The 18,465-nt window shown below is 41.7% G+C and overlaps 1 protein-coding gene across 12 annotated transcripts in view; it reads left to right on the forward strand.

Moving 5' to 3' along the window:
* The window catches only part of FAM135B (family with sequence similarity 135 member B), a 284,433-nt gene that overhangs the window by 94,241 nt on the left and 171,727 nt on the right, over positions 1-18,465 (forward strand). The window contains exon 2 of one of the 12 annotated variants that reach the window (XM_083826398.1): positions 15,996-16,038. The exons of 10 other annotated variants lie outside the window; for them this stretch is intronic. The gene's annotated coding sequence lies outside the window, so the exon portion shown is untranslated. Of the gene's footprint in view, positions 1-856; positions 878-15,995; positions 16,039-18,465 lie in introns of those variants that run through there. One more of the 12 variants, XM_083826403.1, reaches the window with a different exon arrangement.

An 18,465-nucleotide genomic window follows, 5' to 3' on the forward strand; every position in this document is an offset into this window, starting at 1 on the left:
GGAGAGAGATAAGAAAAAATGCAGGGGGAAAAAAAAAAACAAAAACAAAAACAATCCTCCCAATATTCTTTTACTGAAACTCTGCCATGGGAAATGTCAAAATTTGACAACAATTCTGATATATAATCCAACCTTTAATTCTGAAAGTGACCTAATATTGCTTTTGTTTGGGTTCTAGTGTATGAACAGCATGGCCAGGGAGATTTCTAGCCTTTGCTTTCTCTTCTTGCATCTCTAAAAATACAGAGAAACTTGGGCCTGCAGGAAGGACTGACCAAGAGGGACTTCTTCCTGGAGCTGTACTCCATGCTTCATAATTCCATTGCAGGTTCTCCATTTATCGAGAAATGATCATTTATCATTTATATACAAGGAATCAGAGACTAATTTAGGTTGGCTTCTAGAAGAAGCCAAATCCCCGCTTAAAGCAGAGCTACCTTCAAAGTTAGGTCAGGCTGCTCAGGACCTTGTTCAGCTTTGAGTATCTCCAAGGATGGAGATCCCACAGCCTCTCTGGTCTCTTGCTCCTCTGATCAAAATGTATACATGCATGCACACAAACATTTCTGTCATTTGTCACCTTGATTTTGACCTTCAGAATTAAATCATTCTGTGCTTTTAGAGATCTTCCTTTAAATCTTTAGAAATTAGAATGTATGCGTTTTTATTTTTGCCTTTTGTAACAAAAGATGAATATTCCTATTCCATTTGTGCCTGAGATCTAGAATTTTAAGAAAAGAGACAAATATTTAGAAATAAATATTTGGAAATAAATCAGGTTTTTACCATCTCTCCTTTCCCTTCCCTTAATCCAGGATGTGGAATTTATGACTGAAGCAATTAAGTCTTTGGCAGAAAATATCTCCAGGTTAAATGTGTAAGTAAAAGGCATCACAAATGCTTTCAGTTTGGACAGTTATTACAAAGTAAGACAGGTTAATATTTCCCTTTAAGTTTCAGATTTTGGCTGAGTGGTAAAACAAGCAGAACTTTGCTAAAAACAGTTGAGTCCTCCCTCTTGATAAGAAGGGTCTTGGCATCTCATTGCAGGTTCTTAACAACTTTGGTAAATATTTAAAGCGTACAGATTAAAAATTAATACAGCAATGATCCCTGGTGAAATGAAATAATTGAGCCTCCAGGCACCACCATCATAATACAGCTAATTAGAATAATATCAGAGAAATGCAGACCAAAGAACAAACTTCTAATACTGGCTCCATAGGACATTATCCATTATCCATATATCCATCCAAATCCATTGGTCTATTTGGGGTACTTTGATCTTTCCTCAGCTGCTGGAAATATCTAAGCACCAAAGGAGACACTGGAAACAACAGGACTGATAAGGTTTTCCACTTCTGTGCATTTTTTTCTTCACATTCATGTTATCTGCTTTCTGTTGGAAATTCCAGGTTCTTTTTTAATGGTTTTGGATTTTGTTCCACTTTTCTTCCTTACATGAAAACTTAAACATCTCCAGATGTGGGAAATGCAGTAGCTCCATCCTTTGGCGCAGCATTTTCCCTTGTTCTCAAGTAAGCATCAGGCTACCTTTCCCTCTCTCCTCAAAAATACTGTCAGCACTGGGGACATGCTTGCCCTGGTACCTGCATGCAGGAGGAGAGACCTGTCTTGTTCTGCCATGGTCCCGCTCCCCACAGCCCCATGCCTCCAAGCAATTCATCGCAGCAGAGAGAGCGCGAGCCACCGGCGGTGTCAGCCCGCATCAACCAAAAGGAGGATGTGCAGCGGGGTGCTACAAGGGCTGTTTATCCTTTTTGCCATAAAACTCCCACTGCTGTAGAGGTTTGCAATCCGCTCACAAACTGGATTTTTTTTTTTTTTGGTCCCTAATTCTTTCTGATTGCAAAGCCCTGCTGCCTACGATGACCTTGCCTAAGCAATAACTGGCTTGTAGTAAATATCAATAAATACTTCATTTCAGCAGTCCAAGTGACTTGCCCCATGATGATTTCTTCTGGCTGCTCTAGGAATTCGGTGGAGATGTGTTTCTGCTCTTCCTGCAGCTGGGAAAAGCTGAGGAGAGACTCCAGAAGCAGAAAGGACCAACCCTCTGCTTCCCCGAGCCTGTTGAAGCAGGATTTCTGCTTAAATTAAGGTGCTTTTCTTGTGTAAGATGGATGCAGTGCTCTGGAAAGCTTTGTCTCTCCCACCCCCGGAACCTTCAGTCTCATCCTTTGGCTTTTTTTTTCTACCGTGGCAACATTCTTGCTGTACAGTCTGTTAAATATAGGCTGGGTTCGGCAGATAACTGAACGTTTGTTGTAGTAAATGAGGCAATAAATGTCTGAGGTTATGATGAGCAGAAAAGTCAAGGTATTTATCAAATTGCCATGGGAAATAGCTTTGCCAAGCGTTAAGTAATAAACTTTCAATTATCATTTTTATACTCCTACTGCTGAATGTTTTTCAGATCGGATTTGCTTTTGTTGGTTCAAATAGGGTGAGAGGTGAAGTCGTTTTGCTCTGTGAGCAGAGAGATGGATGTCCCTGTGTGTGCATATGTGCTCACAGATGTGCCCGTACATTCTATTTTGTTTGCTGGTTTGGTGGTTCTTTTCCTTTTTTCGCTTGTGGGCTTCTCCCAGCTCTGTATTAACGGACACGCATGCTGATATTGAGGATTTCAGGATAATCCTTTAAATGGCTCTTAGAAAGGTACTTACCTATAGATTCGAAAAGACGATTATACTTTGTTATTGTTGCTGTTATCACTGTAGTATCATCCTCGGCCTGATCTGAACTCCCCAGCTGTAGACCAACTTCTGTCATCTTTTTTGTGATAAAAGAGAGGAGGATTTACCCTCTGCTTGACACCTGGTTTGACATGCTAACCACTGAAATGCAAGCTGTTTTTAACATTCACTTTGTCCTTGATTTCAGTGAAAGTCAAGTGAAGCCTACATGAACTTTCCTGTAGAAGCAGAATTTCTTTATCTGTTGGTAAGGAAAAACACCCAAGGAAGAAAATCCTCAAAACTGAAATGGGTAGATGAAAGGAAGGGCTTAAGGTATTTTCTTAGAGCATAAAGAGATACTGAAAAGACAGTGAGAAATTCTTGCAAGCAACAATTAGGAAACTAACAATGAACAAACCCAGAAATTTGTTATGCCATTGTATCATATGCCATCAACAGTACATATGTACCTTAAATATGGTTTAATTTTCTGTGTCTTCTGTTTCAAAAAATGTAGAAAGCAGGGCAAGAGTCATCACAAAGATGGAAGAGTTCCCACAAAGAGAGAGGCTGTAGACCATATTCAGCTTGGGGAGGAAGCGACTGAGAGCCAGGGCATGACTGCAGAGGGCTGGAAAAATGTGTAAGGAGGAGGGGGGCTCCGTGCTTGTTTTGTCTCTCGTGGCCTCTGAAAATACACTGTAGGCCTAGAGGGACCTTTAGTTTGATTGTTTATGAATGTGCTTGTGGCACTGGGGCTCTGTTCTCTACTTTTCTCCTGATTTGCTCTTAGCAAACATTTCACTGCCTACACATAGTTTTAGAACAAAGATGATAATGTAACCCAGGGGAGTACGGAGATGAAGCACTGCTAAAGTTTCCATACGATGGGCTTTGTACAACTACTAAGTTTTGCCACTGATATATTTTCCCTGCTATTAGGAACAGCAATGAAATACAGGGTTCCATAAGAGGGTCTTTATGCGTAAATGTTCACAGGTTTACTCAGAAGAGGCCACACATGGTCAGTTGGTACTGACATATCCCAGAATCACTTTAACCAGGCTCCAACATTATCTGAAGCATGGAAACAAATTTTTCTCCTCTTCAGTTTTCCTGCTCTCCCCGTCTTATTTTTGTATAGTGCCTTTGCAATTTTTAAGACCTGATGTATCTGGAATCAGCTCCAGCACCTGGCTGCTTAGCCAGCAGCTCGCAGGCTAGCCTCGTAAAAGCAGACTCTTTGAAAACCTGTTTGTTAAAAAGCAGGCTTCTCACGAGCTTTCCAGCATGCTGAATTCCCACTGAAATCCAATGTGTTCTTTTATATCTCTGAAATAGCTGGTGATTTCAGAGGGAGTCTGTGATGTGCGGGTTCTGTAGAATTACAACTTTAGCAGCTGTAACATCACTAAAAGGTTTTTTTCAGAGAAAGACCGTGTCGTAAATGAGGTGTTCAAAGACTGAAAGTTCTGGCTGCAGCTTGCTAACTGTGCCTGCTGCCAAAAATGAGACTCCCCAGGAAAGTCCTACTCTCTCCATATAGATGCTTTTTCTTTTAAAATACCCACATTTTAGAGAGTTTGAAAATAAAGGACACCAGAGAGGATTTTTGTTGGCTTCTAAAATGATGGAATTTAAGATGATGAGGTCCCTGACAGATGAATTATTGTAGTTAGATCTGTGAAGATTAAGGATGCTGTCACACTTGTGTTTCCCCTGTCCCTCTTTGGGAAAGTTTTGCCCCTCTAGCCAAGGAGAGGAAAGATGGGAGATAATCTGTAGTTCAGAGAGCAGATTATTAGCTGAAATATTGATGAAAGCAGTCTTTTGCTAAAGAAGCGTTTTGAATACTCCCAGCACACACATCTTCTGCAGCCTGTGCCCCAGCAGAGAAGCTTCTGGTGGAAGGCTGAAAGTAACAGACGAGGATCTCTTAGAGCATCAAGACTAAAATTGTCAAATTCAAAGCCAGGAATTTAAATGTAGGAGTTGCAGTGTTGAACCAGATAAGGCGTAAGGTGGGGAGATATAGCAGTAACCGTGCTGACTATGTTTAAGTGTCTCCCCTCTGATCTTTAGGGTGCTACTTTTGATCCCTCAAACCCTTTTCCCCTACAGACTTTTCAACCAGCATTTTAGATTTGGGGTGAAAGTACTCTTAGTCGCTGCATTTGGGGTGAAGTTTTGCCTTATGGACTGGGCCACTCAAAAGGACTTCACCAAGATGTATGTTTTGAAGCTGCCTTGTCCCATTCAGCAGAAAAATAGGAACAAGGATGCTCAGCCCAGCCAAAATGGCGTTGGTCAGGACTTGTACAGAATTGCAGGTATTGAGATAGCTTTGTCAGTAAAACCTTGGAGAAGGCACTGGATGGGGTAGAAGAATTTCAGGAAGAAAAGGCTGGTTCATGACCTTAATTTTGTCATAGCAGGGCTTTAAATACTTGAGACATTTTGTACGTCTGGAATTTAAATATCTGAGAATTTTGAGCTTTTTGGTATGCCAAAAGATGCCATAGAAAACAAATTGGAGTTTATTTTCTTTGCAGATGATTCTATAGGTGCAGCAATCGGGATAGAACAGAAGCTGAATCAAGTTGATTTTGCTTCAAAAGAGGTTGTTTCAGACTTAAACTGGCATTTTATTAAGTTCCAAGGGTTAATTACGTATTGTTACTCTGTGTCTATGGGGCTTATTAAAATTGGTCTTCTGCCTCAGACAGGTGCTTTCAGAACATAAACGGCAATCATATCGGAGAAATACAAAGCAAAATGAAGAAAGTGCAAGTTTTATGAATTCTTACCCTAAACAGATTCTTGTCCCGTTTTTCCTCTATATGTCTAATAATGGATCCATGAAATGTTTTTAAAATCTAGAGGTTAATTTTAGAATTGTTTTGATCTTTTCTTAATGCTGCTGTATGGATTTGGCTGAGGAAAGTGTATTATTTGTTTCAGATCACCATTTCAAATTTGCATTGAGCTGAAAGGATCAATAATAAATTCCAGCTCAAATTGTGAATCTTCTGATGCTTTTCTAAATGAAATCCACTGTTGTGTCAGGGATATTTTTATCCCTCTGACACAGAAATCATGTTTTGCAGAAGCCTCGGCTGCAGAAATAATGCGTTATTATACAAGAACGGAGAAGGACAAGTTATTTTAAAGATAGTGAGAAACATCCTCCCATGGTATAAGAAGGCAAAAGACTCTTGATCTCAGTCAACCTGTACTGATATGCACTGGCTGAACATCTGATTATGATGAGAAATATTGCAGATACCTTGTTGTTCAGATTACCTGCTATTTGATAATTAATGTTCTTTGTACAGTGTCAACCCACAAACCCATTCTGCTTGACAGATTCGTGAGAGCACTCTTTGTAATATTCAGAGTTATTTGTACCTTCTGATCTTAACAGTGACATGTAGTCATATGCAAAATTTTTCAGAATAGCCATTTTATTGCTTTGGATGGGAGCGGGACCTTTCCTGGAGCATGTTTTATTGATGACCAAATTCAGAATATTTCACAAGGGAACTGCAGAATTTAAGCAATTTTTTAATGGCACAGACAGACATTTTTTTTATGGTTTAGCATGTGCATGAAATAAGATTATGTGCAATGAGCAGATCTCAGTGTAGTTCATCTTATGGCTGAGTGTATCATTACTTCCTCCTTGCAACTAGAAACATGTTTTCACTGTTGTGAACAATAAACAAAGAAACCAATTCCAACACAAGTCATTGCAAATTGTTCTATCTAAAGGAGAGAAATCTGGAAAGGGAGGTAAATGTCAAAGTCTACACTGTGCCAGAAGGGTGTGTGTGACATTAAATGTATTATTTAGCTTGCAAAGATTTTACTTCTGCAGTCCTGAAGCTGCTTTTGAATTTAATAGATATGGTGTCAGAGTTCACATGATATTTCGGATGCTCAACATCAGATTTATGTGAGAAGCTAGATCACTAAATTAAGAGTCTTTTGCGCTCTCTAGTGCACACAGTGTTGCTGTTGATAACATCTTAACAGTGACCTCAAATGCAATTTTGGAGTAGGAAGAGGGATATAGTGCTTTCTATTTTCTCATTTTTCTGATCTCCATGAATAGGTGTTTAACACTCATCGACAGAGTAAGAAGCTATTCTGTTGACGACAGTGTGACCAGAATTTTACCCAACATCGTTACTCTTACTGCAATCAATATATTCCAGGAATCACTGGGCTATTACTCAGTGTGTGATGTTGTCTTTGCTGCCAAGATTTTATCTCAGAAGACACACAGATGGCATGTTTCTGCATATAAACACAAAGTAAAAAGTGCTGGAGCAGCATGAAACATGCTCCTCCTGCAACAAACCCTGCAAACAGGACTCTGACTCAGCCAACACAGACTCTCCTTTGCAGGATCAGGGCATGATTCTAGACCAGGTGAAATGTAGATTTCATGAAATCCTTGGGCCCACTACTTACTTTATTTCTTGGGGGCCTGCATGTCGCTTGGCTGCTCTGAAGCACAAAACACGCTCAGGAAATGCTCTGCCATCTTCTGTCTCTGCAGTGAGGACATCGTGGAAACACAACTGCGTTTTCCTTATGACAGAAGTTGTGAATAGCTCGGGTTGCCTGTCTTCATCTGGTTCATAGTGATATTTATTCAAATGCAGGAGAACAGAACATTTCACAATTTGCTATTTGCGGCCTGATGAAATCATGTGCCTGCCATAGTTGTGCGTTCTGTCTGTTTTCCTAATTCTCAATGTTGCATGAGAATTGCATTTTATGGATGTCTGGTTGCTAATAGGAGGATGAAATCTGAAATCCGTGATGAATGTTTACTCAATACAACAAGTTCAAGATTGTGATTAAAACTCCAAAGGCCCGGTTGAGGCTTTGCGCCTTAATATCACACTTTTTTTTCAGCTTTACAGCTTTTTTAAGAGAGGGATCTTGTGAGGCACTGAAAACTGATCTTGATGATGATAACTCAAGTTAGAGAAATAAGCCCTTATATTTTCTTGTCCAGAATGACAGGCCATCACTCCTGGGGAAGAAGTGACTTGCTGCTTTGTTACTTTGTTCTAACAATAATTCACATTTCTTTAACCCAGAGGAGCACCAAAATGCTCTCCAGTATGCATATATTTCATTTCTTTCTGTAAGCTGAAGAAAGCAACTATTTTATAGCAACAAAACTAGAAATAGGATTGAAAAAGGCAATATGGCCATGGAAAATTTATTAGCCAATAAATGTAATTCCCTAAATTGGGAGTTATCTGAGGGGCAGTGGCATTTCTGCTTGTGAGTGGACAGGGCTTAATTTCATAATACAATGCCTGTTGCACTTTTTTTGCTGTTATTTAATCTTATCTTTCCTTTCCATAGAGTCACTGGAAAATAGTAAAATATAAAGACAAACAAACAAAATTCTATTTAAAATTACTGTTAGTGATTGAGCTGAGTGGTGCAGTTGATACAACAGAAGGAAGGGATGCCATCCAAAGGGACCTGGACAGGCTGGAGAAGTGGGCCCTCGTGAACCTAATGAGATTCAACAAGTCCAAGTGCAAGGTGCTGCACCTGGGTCAGGGCAATCCCAGACAGGAGGACAGACTGGGAGAAGAAATTGAGAGCAGCCCTGCAGAGAAGGTCTTGGGGGTTCTGCTGGACGAAAGGCTCGACATGAGCTAGCAGTGTGTGCTTGCAGCCCAGAAGGCCAACTGCATCCTGGGCTGCATCAACAGAGGGGTGGGCAGGAGGGGTGGAAGGTGATTGTCCCTCTCTGCCCTGCCCTTGTGAGGAACCACCTGGAGTGCTGCGTCCAGGCATGGGGCCTGCAGCACAAGAAGGACATGGGGCTATTAGAGAGGGTCCAGAGGAGGGCCATGAAGATGGTCAGAGGGCTAGAGCACCTCTCCTATGAAGACAGGCTGAGAGAACTGGGGTTGTTTAGCCTGAAGAAGAGAGAGCTGTGGAGAGATATCATTGATATCAATACTTAAAGAGGAATTATAAAAAGATGGAGAGTGACTTTTTTTTTTTTTTCACAAGCAGATAGTGATAGGACACGGCGTAATGGTTTTAAACTAAAAAAAATAAAAAATAAAAATAAATGAAGATTTAGATTAGATATTAAGAAAAAGTTCTTTACTATGAGAGTTGTGAGGCACTGGCACAGGTTGCCCAGAGAAGCTGTGGATGCCCCATCCCTGGAGGTGCTCAAGGCCAGGCTGGATGGGGCTTTGGGCAACCTGGGCTGGTGGGAGGTGTCCCTGCCCATGGCAGCAATGTTGGAACTAGATGACCTTTAAGGTCCCTTCCAACCCAAGCCATTTTGTGATTCTATGAACTGATGTTCATACGTGAAGACCCTATATCAAAGTTTTGGATCAATTTTTAAAGCCTTTTATTTATTGTTGTGTTTGAAGCATACTCTATAGTTTAAAGTTCCATTTAGATGCTTAGAAACAGTGGTTTTTTGTGTGTGTGTGTTTTGGAGAGCAGTGAGATATATCAATCTAAAATTTATAGTTTCAAATGCATCTTAGGTACCTAAAGATAGGTATAGACGTTTAGTGATATTTCTGAGAGGCAGGTGTCTAGTTCTTGATCTCTACCCACTTTCATAGAAGTGGGATTTCTCATCTATCTTTACGAAGTGTACACCAGAGATGAACACCGAGATTCTCCTGCTAGTCTGTGGAGATAAAGGGTGTGACTCATTTCAGTGTAAAATGGATGTAGAAAAATGGGTCAAAGGAATCTCTTTCTAAATGTGCCTGCTTCTTTTTTTCTCCACTTTGCTAGACAAGCAACCCATATGTAGCTATAGACAATGTAAATACCTAGAATAGGTGAGATGAATTTCACTTTGAGAATGGAATGCATTCCCACAGTGAGACACCTACATTCAGGTGTTAGTGCACACAAAATATATATAGGTCGAAGTGTTTAAGCTCCCATTACAACCAAAAGAGATGCAGTCACTAAAGGGGTGGAATGAGTTCAGCTGGGTGACGGTTTCAGGGTAAGCTCAACCACTGTCTTTTTTTTTTTTTTTTTTTTACTTTTGTAGGCTTAGACAAAAGATTGTTGCCTAACTACCTGTGTGATGCCATTTGAAAGGCTTTAGGATGTCTCATCTGGTCTTCAACTGCTGCTTCAAAAGGCAGCAGAACTCCCCTACATCATGGGCCAACCTCCAGTTGTGCATAGATGTCTTATTTTATACCTATACATGATATCTCTATGTTTAGGCATTGGAATTTCACCCGAGGATCCTAATTGGTATTGAAAAATAGAGCTTTAATACTTTCTTATCTAGTGTCACAGGAGAAAATAGTAGCAGCGTGACATTCTGGTTTGAGTCTGCAAAATACCCCAAATTACCTTTTTCTCAAAGTAGTTTATGTGGATATAAATTTTCAGGGGTCAAAATGAGAGGTGAAAACGCCATTGCTTCTGAAAAGGTAATAAAAAGACCTTGGAGGCTTTGTTTGTTTGCACAGCAAGCTAGTGTCTAAAAGAGCAAGATGCAAACATGAAACTAGTTTCAACCCTGCTGGCCCATCATCACTTCTGTCGTAAGTTCTGCAAACCAAATAATGCTTCTGAAGAAAACATGCAAAATTTTTAACTTCAGCTAGACCCTATACAACAGAGGTAAAACGAGGTCATAGGAAATCCAGTAAATTTACTGGATTTGTGTGCCATAAATATTCATTGTGTTGTATAAGAATTAAAAACAATGGGAATTAAGTTATTGATTATGGGACACCAGGAATGATTCATCTGTTACCAAGAATCAGGCTATGAAAAATCAGCAGGAACAGTGCCGACATCTGTGCTAAATATGCTTGAAAATGAATATTCACATGATGGGGACTTTTACTTAGATGTTGATGTACCTATTTTTGCTTATAACTTTACGGATAACTGCATCCTCTTGACTTCAATTTCATGTACACCTCGCCTTCTTATTTGGAGGCTGAGGAAAAACCCTGTGCTTGTTTTATTGTTGATGCTTGATCTGTGCTCTGCATTCATGTCTTATCTTGCTCCAGAAGCTGTTAGCGCCTCTCTTAAGATGAGTCTTCATTCTTAAGAGATCTTGAATGTTCTCCATGTGGTGTGTAAATAGAAGGAGCTCAAAAATTTACCAGGGTCAGGATTTGGAGGCTAGTCCTCTGCAGCAAATTCAGTTACTTAGAAGTAATATCAATGGCTTTCAAAATGACATGGTATTTCAAACTGGTAAGCAAACGACCTGACAAGTCACAGTGTGCCAGAGGAATAGTATTGTCTTTCAGTTTGGCATAAAACTAAAAACTTAGCTGCTTCTCTGTGTTTGCTAAAGATTCCTGCTCTGAATAAGAATTGCTTAATCCAAACTGCTGTCCCAGTTTCTTCTTGGGCAATGAAATTTCCTCTGCCCACAGATAACCTCTCTTGCTCTGGCTAGGTGTTCTTTTCTTACCGAATTCCTGGCCTGGAGTACAAGGAGCTGTTTTGTTTTGTTTTTCAGCACAGTAGCTTGGTTTGTGATTCTGCAACCACAATGTTGTACAAGATATTTGTGGTGATATATATTTTCATCAAGATATGCTTGTTCCCGGAACTGCATTCCATTAGTGAAATAGGATCAGAGAAATAGAAAGGATACTTTTGCTGGCTGCAGTTTGGTCTCAGTGAGTACATGGTGCTGGGTGATTCACTTCGTTTTGCTGTGATTATCCCACACAATGAAAAGGTCTAGCAGGAAAGCTTTTGATTTCATTATTTCTTTTTCCAAGTAAATTTATACTTTTCCATTTTTTTTTCTCCAACCTTCCAACCTCAGCCATTATGTGATTCTGTGAAAGAGTCATATTAAACTTTCTGTCCTTAGTGAAACTGTAGGGTCCCAGTGTGTGTGCTGAACAGCTCTGGTCTCAGCCAGCCACTAGTGCAGTGAACCCCCTTTAGAAAGCAGCATGACCTCAGAAGCCCCATTTGAAAGGGGAAAGTTTCTCCACTGCCCACGTCTCAGCGGGAGATTCTTGCCTGGGTGTAGAGCTGTTAGCAACACAGTTCTGTCTGATTTTGGCAAGAAGCATCTCCTGCTGCCATCTGCTAAGACCCTTGCAAGCTGAGGACTATGTCTGAATGGCAGTCCCTATAATTTCAGTGTATAGGGCCTTGATTGTTTGAAACCAGCTCATTTGGACACTGGTGCCAATGTAAATTGTGGCAGTATGTAGTTCATTACAGGCTGAAAAAAACACTGCAGAAAAAGAGCGCGTTTTCCTGCTCTGCATGCCATGCTGCTATCACCAGACTGCTATCTGCATCAGAAACGTGCAGTTTATTGCTGGTTTATGTACATCTGCAGCATGCCATGGGCACCGAGTCTGCTCACACTTAATCAATTGTTGGGGAATTTTTATTGTACCCCTTGAGGCGAGTTAAACACGCGTTCGTGCTTAAATATAAAAAGATGAAATGAACAATGCATTGGACAGAGTCCCACCACCACAAGCAGATCTACAGGGAGGCTGTCAAGATATGTTGCTGCCCAATTCCTCCACTTGCACCTTCACCAGTTCTGTGAGCATCAGTATCAGGCACCTCAGCCCAGTTTTTGGTTCATGCCCCAGCACCAGTTCTGCTCAACAAAGGTGGCTCCTGAGCACTTGCATTCCAGGATTGCTGCATGACAGTGCTGAAGCCTTTCTTTCCTCATCAGCAAGGGAAACTTGACTGCTTACATGAAGTCTTTCTGCCTCCGGCCTTCCTGCTCACAGCCAGTTTAACCCATTTTCCAGTTTGACCTTCTTCCCTTCAGGACAGTTCATTCCTTGGTCACAAATGAGTATTGCTGAGCAGCTGCAATTTTAATTTCCCCTTTGTATTGCAAGGAAAGCAGAACTTCAAGTGACACGAGTGGGGCATGGCAGGATGGAGGTACTGGCAGATCAATTGCTGCTCTTCTAGAAATCTCCCTGTCTGTGTTCCCCCCTGCAACTTCCTTGTCTAAAAGTAATTAGACACAGGAAAAGAGGATTTCAGGGAAATTAACAGCCTAGAGTTGGTTAGCTTTATCTTGTTATCTCCTTCCTCTTCAGGCACTGTTCACTGTGCACCCACTCAAGTAAGTGTGTTAAGGACAACAACTTACGAACACAACACTTAGATGCTTTGGAGAATTAACTGATTCACACCATGTGATGGGTTGCCAGTGGCCCTAGCTCTTCAAAGGGAAATCCAGCTCCTTCTCCAATTGAAACTCAAGAGCTCAGCATCCGTCTTACAAACCCTTATGGATTTAAGAAGGGTCATTAGCTCCATGAGATGACTGAGCAATGTGCTTACGGTGCGACAGAAGATTTGTCAGGCAAAGCTTGAGGGACAGCTACACTGAGAGGCTGGAATAAGAGCCAAGGTCTCCAGGAAAAATTACAGCCTAGCTGTGCAGAGCCATCCTTCTGGTGAAGTTTACCAAGATGCTGGCCTGAATTTGAGAAATAAAGGGTTTTCCTGTTGTTTTGATAGACTCTACTAGCTTAGTAAGCAGCTTATTCGACGGCTGTGTTTCAGGCCCTGTTTTGTTAGTCCCATGTATAGCAGTGGCTCACTTGGCCCTTTTCTTCTTTGTCAGAGATCAAGTAGTGCCGTGACAAATAAATCAACCTTTTCCTCTGTTTGTAAACCACTTAATTTAGCTCTTGCTCTACAGCAAAACCTGGTGCAGTTATTTATATCAACATGGCCCCAAGCACTTAAAACAAGTCAACATTCTGATTATGGCTCTGCATATTTTATTGCATATATTTATATCATGATGCTCTAAACCAGCACCTGTTCCTCCTCTACCACATTCCAGTTTAATAGTTACTGCCTGTCCAAAGAACTATTGTGATGGAAACTGGCCTACAGATTTTTATTTCTATAGTGGTGAATGTCCTTTGGAATACACGTTTCAAAGTTCTCATGAAATCTGTTGAATATTTTAAAACTGCAGATGGCTATAAAAAAGGCATTTATTTATTTATTTGTGAGGCTGAAAGTAAAACATCATGCTGTACTAATTTCTGTACTGAAAGTATTCCCTCTCGCAGCTGTACCAGGACCATAGTTCTTCTGATGTTCCTCCGATGGTCCCTCTCTGTCCAATTCTCCCTCCACCACCCTTATCTTCTCCCACCACTGTCTCAGCCTGTGAGCATTTTTGGTGGCAACAATCTGATCCGCAACTGCTTGCCAACCTTTCAATGCTTTTGTCTTGCTCAGTGTGTGAGACCATGACACTGCCTGCTGTGCTGTCGTCTTTTGGTCCAGCAATGCAAATATGCAATTCAACAGATCCTTATGAGCATCAATAATTCCTCTGATTCTATGGGAAACCTCAAGACAGGTGTCCATGTTTACTTTGTTAGTAATTTCAGAGAAGTTAATTAAATAAAAAAGGTTGTGTTAAGAGCCTTTATTTGATCAGACCTTAGACCAAGCAATCAAGACATAAAAACAGGCTTTATGAGAACCTGACTTTTCAAATACCTATAGATTTACCAGCACAGAGACCCCTCTTCTTTCTTGGCATCCTTTATCTCCCTCTTTTTAAATACATGCTATTAGTGTATCTATACAGACTCATACATTTTGCTTTTCTCACCCTTTTCACATGTGATTCTATAGATATTCAAAATCCTGTTCTTATTGTATGTGCAATCTCGCTATGAATGACATTCATCTGACTAGATGTGGATTTGGATCACAGGGCTACACCTGAGCAAGTCAGTTTTAGCTCCCTTTTTATGGTCAGCACAGAATAAGGTGTTGATGGTCACATGAATGTTGTTGACTGCATTTGCCAGACCTCTATTGACTGTAGAGCGACTCTAAACACCTCATACGTATGAAGGAATTTCTAGTTAGTGAGATGAAGCTCATGGACAAACATCTTTGCTTAACAGCCTTCACAAACAAGGATAATTTGTGTGATGAGTGTAAATTATTTGGAATCATAGAATTGTGGAATGCTTTGGGTAGGAAGGGACCTTAAAGATCATGTAGTTCCAATCCCCTGCCATGGGCAGGGACATCTCCCACCAGACCAGGTTGCCCAAAGCCCCATCCAGTCTGACCTTGAGCACCTCCAGGGATGGGGCATCCACAGCTTCTCTGGGCAGCCTGTGCCAGGGCCTCACCACCCTCTGAGGAAAGAATTTCTTCCTTATATCTAATCTAAATCTACCCTCTTTTAGTTTAAAGCCATTACTCCTTGTCCTATCACTGCACCCCCAGACAAAGAGTTCCTCCCCAGCTTTCCTGTAGCCCCCTTTAGGCACTGGAAGGCCGCTGTAAGGTCTCCCCGGATCCTTCTCTTCTCCAGGCTAAACAACCCCAACTCCCTCAGCCTGTCTTCGCAGGAGAGGTGCTCCAGCCCTCTAAGCATATTTGTGGCCCTCCTCTGGACTCGTTCTAATATGTCCATGTCCTTCTTGTGCTGGGGGCCCCAGAGATGAATGCAGTGCTCCAGGTGGAGCAGAGTAGAAGGGGACAATCATCTTCCTTGATATGTTGGCCACACTGCTTTTGATGCAGCCCAGGATATGGGTGGCTTTCTGGGCTGCAAGCACATATTGGCAGCTCATGCTGAGCTTCTCATCAACCACCACCCCCAAGTCCTTCTCACCAGGGCTACTCTCAAACCATTCTCTGCCCAGCTTGTTTTTGTGCTTGGGATTGCCCTGACCCAGGTGCAAGGACCTTGCACTTACTTGGTCTTGTTGAACCTCATGAGGTTTGCACAGGCCCACCTCTCCAGCCTGTCAAGGTCTCTCTGGATGGCATCCCTTCCCTGCAGCATGTCGACTTCACCACACAGCTTGGTGTCATCATCAAACTTGCTGAGGGTGCACTCAGTCCCACCGTCCATGTCACTGGCAAAGCTGTTAAATAGTGCCGGTCCCAGTACTGACCCCTGCGGAACAACACTCATCACTGATCTCCACCTGGACATTGAGCTGTTGACCACAACTCTTTGAGTGCGACCCTCCAGCCAATTACTTACCCAATGAGTGGTCCATCCATCAAATCCATGTCTTTTCAATTTAGAGACAAGGATATCATGGGGGACAGTGTCAAATGCTTTGCACAGGTCCAGGCAGATGATGTCAGTTTCTCTTCCCCTATCCAACAATGCTGTAACTCCATTGTAGAAGGCCACCAGGTTCATCAGGCTGATCTGCCCTCAGTGAAGCCATGTTGGCTGTCACTAACCATGTCCTTACTTTCTATGTGCCTTTGCAGAGTTCCCAGGATGATCTGCTCCATGACCTTGCTTGGCACAGAGGTGAGACTGACTGGCCTGTAGTTCCCTTGGCCTTCCTTTTCTCTCATTTTAAAAATGAGAGCCTTTGCCTCCTGGGGCCCGAGCTATGCGGCTAGAGCTGTTGCTGGTGAAGACTGAGGCAAAAAAGTCATTGATTAGCTCAGCCTCTGTGTTGGTGAGAATGATGTCTAAATAGCTGAACCCCTCTCTGTGGCACCAGTCCTGTAACCATTTGTTGACTTTCCAGCTTCGACTGGCCCTTTTTATTCCCTTCCCTTTGACCAAGAGGATTGATGAAAAAAATACCTGCACTCCTGAGTCTTTACTGCTGCTCTCAGGTCTCTGTATAATCCTTCTTGAACCCCCTTAGACTGCTCCTGGCTGCATCATTGGTCCCCACATGAAACAGCAGCAGTGGATAATAGTCCTTAAGCTGCACAAAGCCTGGCAGTTTCTTGGTGACATCCCTGATAAGAGTCCCTGGTAAGCAGCAGGCTTCTCTCGAGAGCGGATTGGGTCAGCAGGTGGGTGCCTCTGTACCTCTCAGAAGAGAGCCTTCTACTGCTATCACTCATCCCCTTTTCTTAGTGGGACTAGTTGCTATGCAGGGAGCAGACCAGGCTGTCTTATTCAGCTCCACCCTTCCTGCAATGAGTCTTTCCTTTTCAGTCTGCAGAGGAATTACTTGCTCTTATATCTTACTTAGATGTCCTCAGAACATATGAAGGGGACAATAACTTTCCAAGTGAAACTCTAGAGTGATTTTGGTAAGGTAAAATACAATATAAGCACCTAAAATCTGACAAGGACAACTGAGTTTACAGCTCATTTAGACAGTAGCATGAATTTTTTTCATGACCAGAAATGGAAATGCAGTCAGAACAGTGCCAAGGAACACATAATTCATTAGCCTTTCCATACAAGACTGTCAGTAGCATTGTGGTGACATTCAAGAAGCTCTGTTACATACTTGGATTCTTTGGAAATAGCTCTATTGACATAACAGTTTGTCCTCAAGATAACGCCTTGACTCATGCATCAGGCAGCCACATGGCTCAATAGCTCAACAAGAGGATGCTTCTCATCCAGCTCCTTACATCACCTTTCCTGCCCTATAGCACATGATTATGGATTTTTTTCCAAGGAGAATCTCAGTCAGCTTGTTTGTCCTGCCCAGATGTGGCCTCTTTAGAAGACAGACAGATCTGTCCTGTAGGTGTTGCTAAGATTTGAATGAGGTCGAACATCCTGATATACTCCCAAGGACTTGGTATAGACCTATGCCCATACAGTTTGGAGAACAGTCACGTATGAACTTGAGTAGAACTTAAAAATAAATAAATCCTTTTTGGCTGTTTCACAAGTACAGGAGAATAATATATGGTCTGTGTCTGAAAGAGTTCTAATTTCCTGTTTAAACCAATAAAAGAACTCAGACTGAGAAGAATGTAGCCCCTTTTATTAAGTAGAGGACCATACTCAAGCATGAGAATGATGGGTAAGTGCCTAAGTGTCCTAATCAGGCTTCAAATAACTAACTGCTTTTTCTTGTATTTTATGGTTCTAAAAGGCACAAAAGGAATTCTGGGGTGGAAAAAAATGAAAAAGAAAAAAGATTCAGGTGAACGGTGGTAACTGCTGAAGATTGATGATGATGATGTTCTTAGGAGTTTGGATTCAGGGCTCTGAGTTGTGCCTGAAGCTTTAAAAACCCTTTTTCTTTTGGAAGTCGCAAAGAAGAGATACAAGGTGGGGAAGGAAGAGGTAGGAGAGGTATGGTGAGGACAGGATTATGCAGCAGTGGGAAGCTAGTCCAGGTGAAAGTTTTTATTATCTCCTTTTTCCTTCTGTTTTGCTCTCGCTGCTCTGTTGCCTGAATTTTCCCTGCTGTTTCATTTTGTGCACAATACCAACAGCAGGTTATTATTAACTGTGTAAGCAGATAGTGATTTGTGCTGAGCTGAACTCAGATCTGGTGTCCTGACAGGCACGTGCTTACAGAGGACAAATCGAGGTTGATCTTCATTCTTTTTGTCGAGTGATCTGACCTAAATTTGCACAGCTGTGTTCACATTTAATCCTGTCTAATAGCTCAAAGGCTTTATATCTCATAAGAGCAGCCTACTGGCACCTGACATTTATTCTGGCCCTGGTTCAGTTCTGCCGCACAAATCCTCTGGCACAAACTGGTATTTTTGTTTTTCCCTAGTAGATTTATTCCTCCATCTAAACACCCTTGAAATGAACAATCTATGAAGGGTGTAATCTAGACCATTGCTTTTCAGCCTTCGTGGGTTTGCTGACCTGTACAAATTCTCCCATGTGGATTGAAATTCTCCAGTGTGGATTGGTCACACAGGAAAAACATAAGAGAAATTGAAGTGAGTTGTTGGCTTGTTTTCCTAAGTGACTCTCTTTGGATCCTTGGGCTACACCCTGTTTATACCC

The sequence above is a fragment of the Anser anser genome, assembly GCF_964211835.1.
Source record: "Anser anser genome assembly, chromosome: 2".
NCBI classification, from domain to species: Eukaryota; Metazoa; Chordata; class Aves; order Anseriformes; family Anatidae; genus Anser; species Anser anser.